The following is a 7,132-nucleotide window of genomic DNA, read 5'->3' on the forward strand; positions in this document are numbered from 1 at the left end:
ACTTCTGATAAAATATTTGGTTTTATGAAACTAATATTACTCTGTTAACTAACTGGAATCTATTTTTTTAAGATTTTATTTATTTATTCATGAGACACAGAGACAGAGAGACAGAGAGACAGAGAGAGAGAGAGGCAGAGACACAGGCAGAGGTAGAAGCGGACTCCATGCAGGGAGCCCGAGGTGGGACTCGATCCCGGGCCTCCAGGATCAGGCCCTGGGCTGAAGGCGGCGCTAAACCGCCGAGCCACCTGGGCTGCCCTAAAAATTTTTTTAAAAGAAGAAAAGAAACTTTATGTTTAAAATAAATATAAATAAATAAGACAAAAAACAAAAACCTAAAAAACACTAAAAACAAACAAAAAGTACTTGACTTTATCTTTCAACATTTATAACCAAGATAGAGAAAATTCTAGCAAGTAAAGATCTGTTAGTCATTATTGGTGTTCTGACCTAGAGACCCAACTGCCTACAGAAGTGTGAGTATTAATTAAGGGCAATGGGATCCCTGGGTGGCTCAGTGGTTTAGCGCCGCCTTCAGCCCAGGGAGTGGTCCTGGAGACCCGGGATCAAGTCCCACGTCAGGCTCCTGCATGGAGCCTGCTTCTCCCTCTGCCTCTCTCTCTGTCTCTCATGAATAAATAAATAAAACTTTAAAAGGGGGGGGCATTTAATTTGAGCTTGCCAGACTGTAACAGAAAGTAAACAGGCTACCAACCCAATCCCATGTGACTTAATGGTGACAGTATAAAGTGTGTGGAAAATAAGTAGTTCTAACAATGTTTCCAGGAGTTCCTAGCTCCTTTACTAGAAGCAAAGCAGAAAAAGGCAGGAGCTGATGTCTACCATTTAGAAGGTTTCTCTGAAATATTTTATCCTCTCCTGGTGTTTTTAATACCATAATTGTGCTATTTAGGATTTACATTTAAGAGTGGATTAAGAACTGTCAACATCTAAAGGAAGTCAATAGTGGAGGAAATTGAGAGAACTAGTATGTGTTTGTTCGTGGCCTGGTGCTTCCCTACTCATATTCACAGAAATTTACTAATCCTTGGGTTTTTGCATGGTTTAACAGAGGAAACGTTCTTCCCTCAACCTTGTACTCCCCCAAAGTTTAGTGAGATAAAAAGATGAAGATTAGCTGGAAATTAGGTCAGAGGTACTTTATCATATTTTTAAGTAAATCTGCTGCTGCTGATTTACTGTAATCGTTCTAAATTCCTTAAGTTCATTTTCTGAGATAATAGAAGTGACACCATTTTAGGATGTTAAATATTTCCTGTGTTATAAATAAAATGGTAGCACTTCCCTTTCCAAGTAAATGAAGTGAAAAATCAAACCACTGAATTTGTAACCAAATGATGCAAGTCAGGATTCTTGTCCCATTAGGGAGGGGATGAGTTCATTTTCAGGTATTTTATTAGCAGGAACTGCCTTTTCAAAACTCTAAGTATGAGAAGAAGGATGTGCATAGATATTGGAAATATGAAAGAGCAGCTATTGACTAGAGGAGTCATCCCACCTCCCTCTGCGGAACATAAAGGAAACTGATCCATCTCTGCCTGTCATCATCTTCACTCCCACTAGGCAGTCACGACACAAGCAAGTGACTCAGTCAGGTCCAGGCAATCTGGTACTCTTGCTCAAGACTTTGAATTTTGAATTTATTTTATTTTATTTATTTATGATAGGCACACAGTGAGAGAGAGAGAGAGGCAGAGACACAGGCAGAGGGAGAGGCAGGCTCCATGCACCGGGAGCCCGATGTGGGATTCGATCCCGGGTCTCCAGGATCAGGCCCTGGGCTGAAGGCGGCGCTAAACCGCTGCGCCAGCCAGGGATCCCAAGACTTTGAATTTTGAATAACACAAAGGAAACAGGACAATCTGAATCTGGTTACAATTACAGTAATAGCGACAGTGTCTGTAGCAAAGCCACAACTTCTTAACCTGCTGTCTGTTGTGCTTTGCTTTCCTTTGCCCTGTTTCTTGTCCTTTTACCAAACTTTTCTACAGTTTTTCACTGATTGTTGTTGGAGCACTCAACATCCTTCTAACAAGATTTCTTTTCACTCAGGACTACTACAAGAGCAGTTTGGCAATGAAAGGCAACCTAACTGATAACACCAGCCAAGCAGGCAAAAATCTGCAAAAATTCTAGTCCAGCAGGGATTAGGGAGCTAAAGAATGTGAGGAAAAGTTCAGTCACAGAGAGGTAAGGGAAAATAAAGGTCAGTGGGCAAATTGCTTGGGGCTCTCTTCAGGCAGCTAAATACTAACCCTTCAACAGCTCGGCTCGGTGCCTTGCCATCAGCTGGTGAGAATGGGGACCCTTGTGTACCCTCTTCTCTGGCAAAGTGCATCTCAGGAGATGGTTGTTACTGAATTTGTACCAGCCTCCATTGGAACAGAACCATATAGGTGGGGCGCCTGGGTGGTTTAGCAGTTGAGCATCTGCCTTTGGCTCAGAGCATGATCCCAGGGTCTTGGGATCAAGTCTCACCTCAGGCTCCCCACAGGGAAACTGCTTCTCCCTCTGTGTCTCTGCCTCTTTCTCTGTGTCTCTCATGAATAAATAAATAAAATCTTGGGAAAAAAAAAAAAAAAGGACAGAACCAGAGAAAGCAAGGACTGAGAGGTTGTAAACGCAGGGAACACACGTGAATCTGATTAATCAGTGGTTAAAACTCTGGAGCAGACAAAACTTAGTAAGATCAAGAATATCCGGGATCCCTGGGTGGCGCAGCGGTTTGGCGCCTGCCTTTGGCCCAGGGCACGATCCTGGAGACCCTCTGCCTCTGCCTCTCTCTCTCTCTCTGTGACTATCATAAATAAATTAAAAAAAAAAAAAAAAGAATATCCATGGAAGGGTCCTTCTCTACTAAGTGGGGCAGTGCTCCTTTCTTTGTGACAGAAGCAGGTCTTGGAAAGATAAGGAAAAAGGGAATGAAGGTCAGAGGTAAGACAGTGAGACAAGTTATATTGGTGGCTTTTATTTTCTATTTTCTATATGAAACAGGAAGCCAGGATATTTGTCAAGAATGAGGGAAAGAATGGATAGAGGTTTGAAGAGTAGGTAAAAGTTTTGAATAGTCAGGGAAAAGTATGAATAAAAGAACACTGAATGGTAATGAGGTCCAGATGAATTGAAAATAACACACTTAAGTGGATTCAGGCTAATTATGTGCTTTTTCTTTATAATACCTCACCCAAAAGTACTAGCTGTAAAAACAAAGGTCAGATCACTCAAAAAGCTAAGAACTATTAAAAGTTAGTAGAAGCCCAAAGAAGACAAGGGAGAGTGTTGATAAGAGGATAATAGTGTGTGGAAACATCAGTTCTGGGCTAGTTGAGGGAGGGAAGTGAAACTAGGAAGGAACTGAATGAATGAGAGACAAGGAAGAAAGCCAGAGCTGAAAGGGTATGATATGGTTAAACAAGCAAGCAAGTAAACAAACAGGTTAATTTGTGTGGAAGGAGGTAGGATAGGTGGGGAAAGTGACAGGGATAGGGCTTTGTGCTCATAAAATGCAGATTTTAAGATAATGTGACTTTGGAAATGAAGGCTGAGGAGAAATGGAGGTAAAGGTCATCATGGTAGGAGCTCACTGTCCCTAACATAAGGACTCTGGACACAACATTCCAAGGTTATTGAAGTTACCAAGGACAATGATGGGATCTGAGTAGAGATGACGCATATCGGTCAGGTGTCAATCTTCTAAGTGGGTATAGGCAATGACCTAAGACTCAAGCGGATGACTGAGAAGAAAGCAACAGAACTGACATGCATGATTCTAAAAGGAGGGGTAACATAACACAAGTGAAAAAGAAAAGAAAAATAAAAAACTACTACTCAAAACATCAAGACCTTGGTTCTTTCTGTTTTTATTCTTAGCACAGAACTTTAATTTAACTTTCAAGTCTGAGGATAACTTCCAGTACCAGTCAGAGCTAAGTGCTTTCTATCAGGAGATAGAGAGACTAGTATCTCACCAGCTCTTTCAAAAAAAGGGCCGGGATCCCTGGGTGGCGCAGCGGTTTGGCGCCTGCCTTTGGCCCAGGGCGCGATCCTGGAGACCCGGGATCGAATCCCACGTCGGGCTCCCGTGCATGGAGCCTGCTTCTCCCTCTGCCTATGTCTCTGCCTCTCTCTCTCTCTCTCTCTCTCTGTGTGACTATCATAAATAAATAAAGAAAAAAATATTTAAAAAAAGAAAAAAGGGCCGAACTTTCTAAAATGCCTCCAGGAAACCTCTTCTTGCATCTCTTTGACTAGAATTGGATCACATATCAATTTTTAAGCCAATCACCAGCAGGAGAAGAAAACTTTAGACAAGACGTGCCCAACTCCCCTTATTGCACTGTTACCTCTCAGTAGAATAAGAGCAGTTCTTGAGGAGTCCTCCATAATCTCTGTTACTCACGTACATCTGTGACGACAGTTCCCTCAGCTTCTCCCCTTAATGTGGTAGGTCTAGAAGGGGTAACTTCAATTCTCTGAAGAGAAGAGAAACTTCAACTTTCTATTAAATAATCAAGTTTACATTGGTATCAGCTTCCACCCTATTAAATTCATAACATTTGCATGGGAACACGATCCCCATGATTGCAAATGAAGGTAAGCACCACAAGTACATCACACTCTGTCCGTTGCACCACAACACAAAATTATAGCCCAGTGTGACCACCTTGTGGTCTCTTGCTGAGGTTCCAGGACCCATTCTTTTTTTTTTTTTTTTTTTTTTTAATTTTTTTATTTATTTATGATAGTAACAGAGAGAGAGAGAGAGAGGCAGAGACACAGGCAGAGGGAGAAGCAGGCTCCATGCACCGGAAGCCTGACGTGGGATTCGATCCTGGGTCTCCAGGATCACGCCCTGGGCCAAAGGCAGGCGCCAAACCGCTGCGCCACCCAGGGATCCCCCAGGACCCATTCTTATACTTAGTATAAGATTCTCCTCCAGCTCTGCATCCTAAAGGTCATGTTGCTCCAAAGTTAGGCCTCTATGCCCCACACGGTGAACCTGGAGACCATGAATGGTAGAAAGGGTAGGAAGTCCTACAGACACCTGCAGCAGGTAGCGAGGCCATGCGGGTGTAGAGACAGGTAGGCAGGCTTGCAACGCCAACACAAGCACAAGACTTAGAGCATCCTGCTTGAAAACCCTCAATAGCTCCCCCACACAGAACAATGTCTTAACTTCTACGATTGCACAAAGACTATTTGCCTGCAGGCACAGCCAATCATCTGGGCTTCATTGCCAACCTTGCACTCCAAATATGTTCTTGACATCCCTGAACTCTCCCTCTCATCTTTATGCTTTTGAAGATTCTTTGTCCTCTACCAAGAATTCCTTCCTCTGCTTTGACAGTTAATTGTCCATCATTTATTATTGATACAGTTCACTATATTAACATCCTTAGCTAAACTCCACAACAGCCAAATAGCTGATGCTTGAAAAGAAATGTCCAGCCAGTATTTTCTGACTTTTCTTATCTTGGTATTTTATTTTTTTTAAAGATCTTATTCATTCATTCATTCATTTTAGAGTGGGGGGAGGGGGCTGAGAGGGAAAGGATCTCAAACAGATTCCCTGCTGAGCGCGGAGGCTGACAGGGACATGGGGCTCAATCTAATGACCGTGAAGCCATGCCCTGAGCTGAAATCAAGACTCAGACACTTAACCGAATGAGCCACCCAGGCGCCCCTCTTATCCTAGTATTTCAAAAATTGTTGAGCTGTTAAGCACATTTTTGTGAATAAATTGTTGGGTTGTTCATTTTCACCAAGGAGTCTTGCATCATGCAACCACAGCTTTAGCTCTATATAGATGATTGGCACAGAGACATGGTGCTAAATGAGGTGAAGAGAGGCAAACCAGTAGGGCAGGATGGAAGTGTCAAAACTGATGGCCAATGTACATTTTCAAAATGTGTAGGCAGTTTTCCTGGAGGCCAAACCCACTAGGTGGCTTGTTTTGAAAATAACAGCATATGCTTCTTACCCAATTGTTTTGTTGTGTGTGTGTGTGTGTGTGTGTGTGTGTGTGTAACATACATATAAAATGTGCATTAGGAAAGTAGTCACTGTGTTTACCCTGTTCTTCTGCTAATTAAACAAAAATGATTATTTCCTTTATAAGATAAGGAAATTTTAAATGCTGTTCCCAGGCTGAGAAATCATTGGACTAGTTACTCCCACAGCATACTTCTGAGAGCACACAGCTCGCATCTGATCTAGGGCTGTTCTTGGCTGGTCTTGTTATTGCCAAATTATGTCATTCCTTTTACTACTAAGGAATGACATGCACTTTAACTTTAGCTCTCAAAGTAAAGTTCGTCCCTAGATGTAAATGTCACTTGAGAAATAAATATAAAATCTAAAGCTGTCTCCTCTATTCCATTCCAAATTCTAAGATTTTTTTTTTTAAAGATTTTATTTATTCAGGAGAGACATAGAAAGAGAGTCAGAGACATAGGCAGAGGAAGAGGCAGGCTCCCTGCAGGGAACCCAATACAGGACTCAATCCCAGAACCCTGGGATCACGTCCTGAGCCAAAGGCAGATGCTCAACCACTAAACCACCCAGGCATCCCCAAATCCTAGCATTTAACAACTGAGAGGCTAGGGAGAGAAAGGAAGAAGGAAACAGTTACTGAGTTCATATTATGTACAAGGCAAGGCTCCCAGCTTGTAACTTCCCCCTGAGTAACAGTGTCTGAGTCATCCCAGTACCAGCACAGTTCCTGGCACCTAGGCAGATGTTCAATGAACACATATTTGCTGAATCGATCTAAATCCATTCCAGATGTTGTCTCATTGAGTCCTCACAACCACCATCTGAATTTGGAAGTGTTTCCTTCATTTAACGAAGAGGCTGAGTAACTCCAGGTCATACTAAAAGACCTGACTTACAAACTGAGGATGTAAGACACCCTTAGGATGTAAGCATGTAAAGCATCTTAGAAGTCAGCTAGAAAAATGCAACTTTTAATAAATGAGACCAAATATCCAGCAAATTTAAGTGACTATCTCACACAACACATCGCTATAGAAGTGAAAATCAAGATAAACATATGCATTCAAGCTTAAAACATTCTAGAGGATGAGTTTGACCCCACCCACACACACAC

The sequence above is a fragment of the Canis lupus genome, chromosome 31 (genome assembly GCF_003254725.2).
Source record: "Canis lupus dingo isolate Sandy chromosome 31, ASM325472v2, whole genome shotgun sequence".
Classification (NCBI taxonomy): Eukaryota; Metazoa; Chordata; class Mammalia; order Carnivora; family Canidae; genus Canis; species Canis lupus.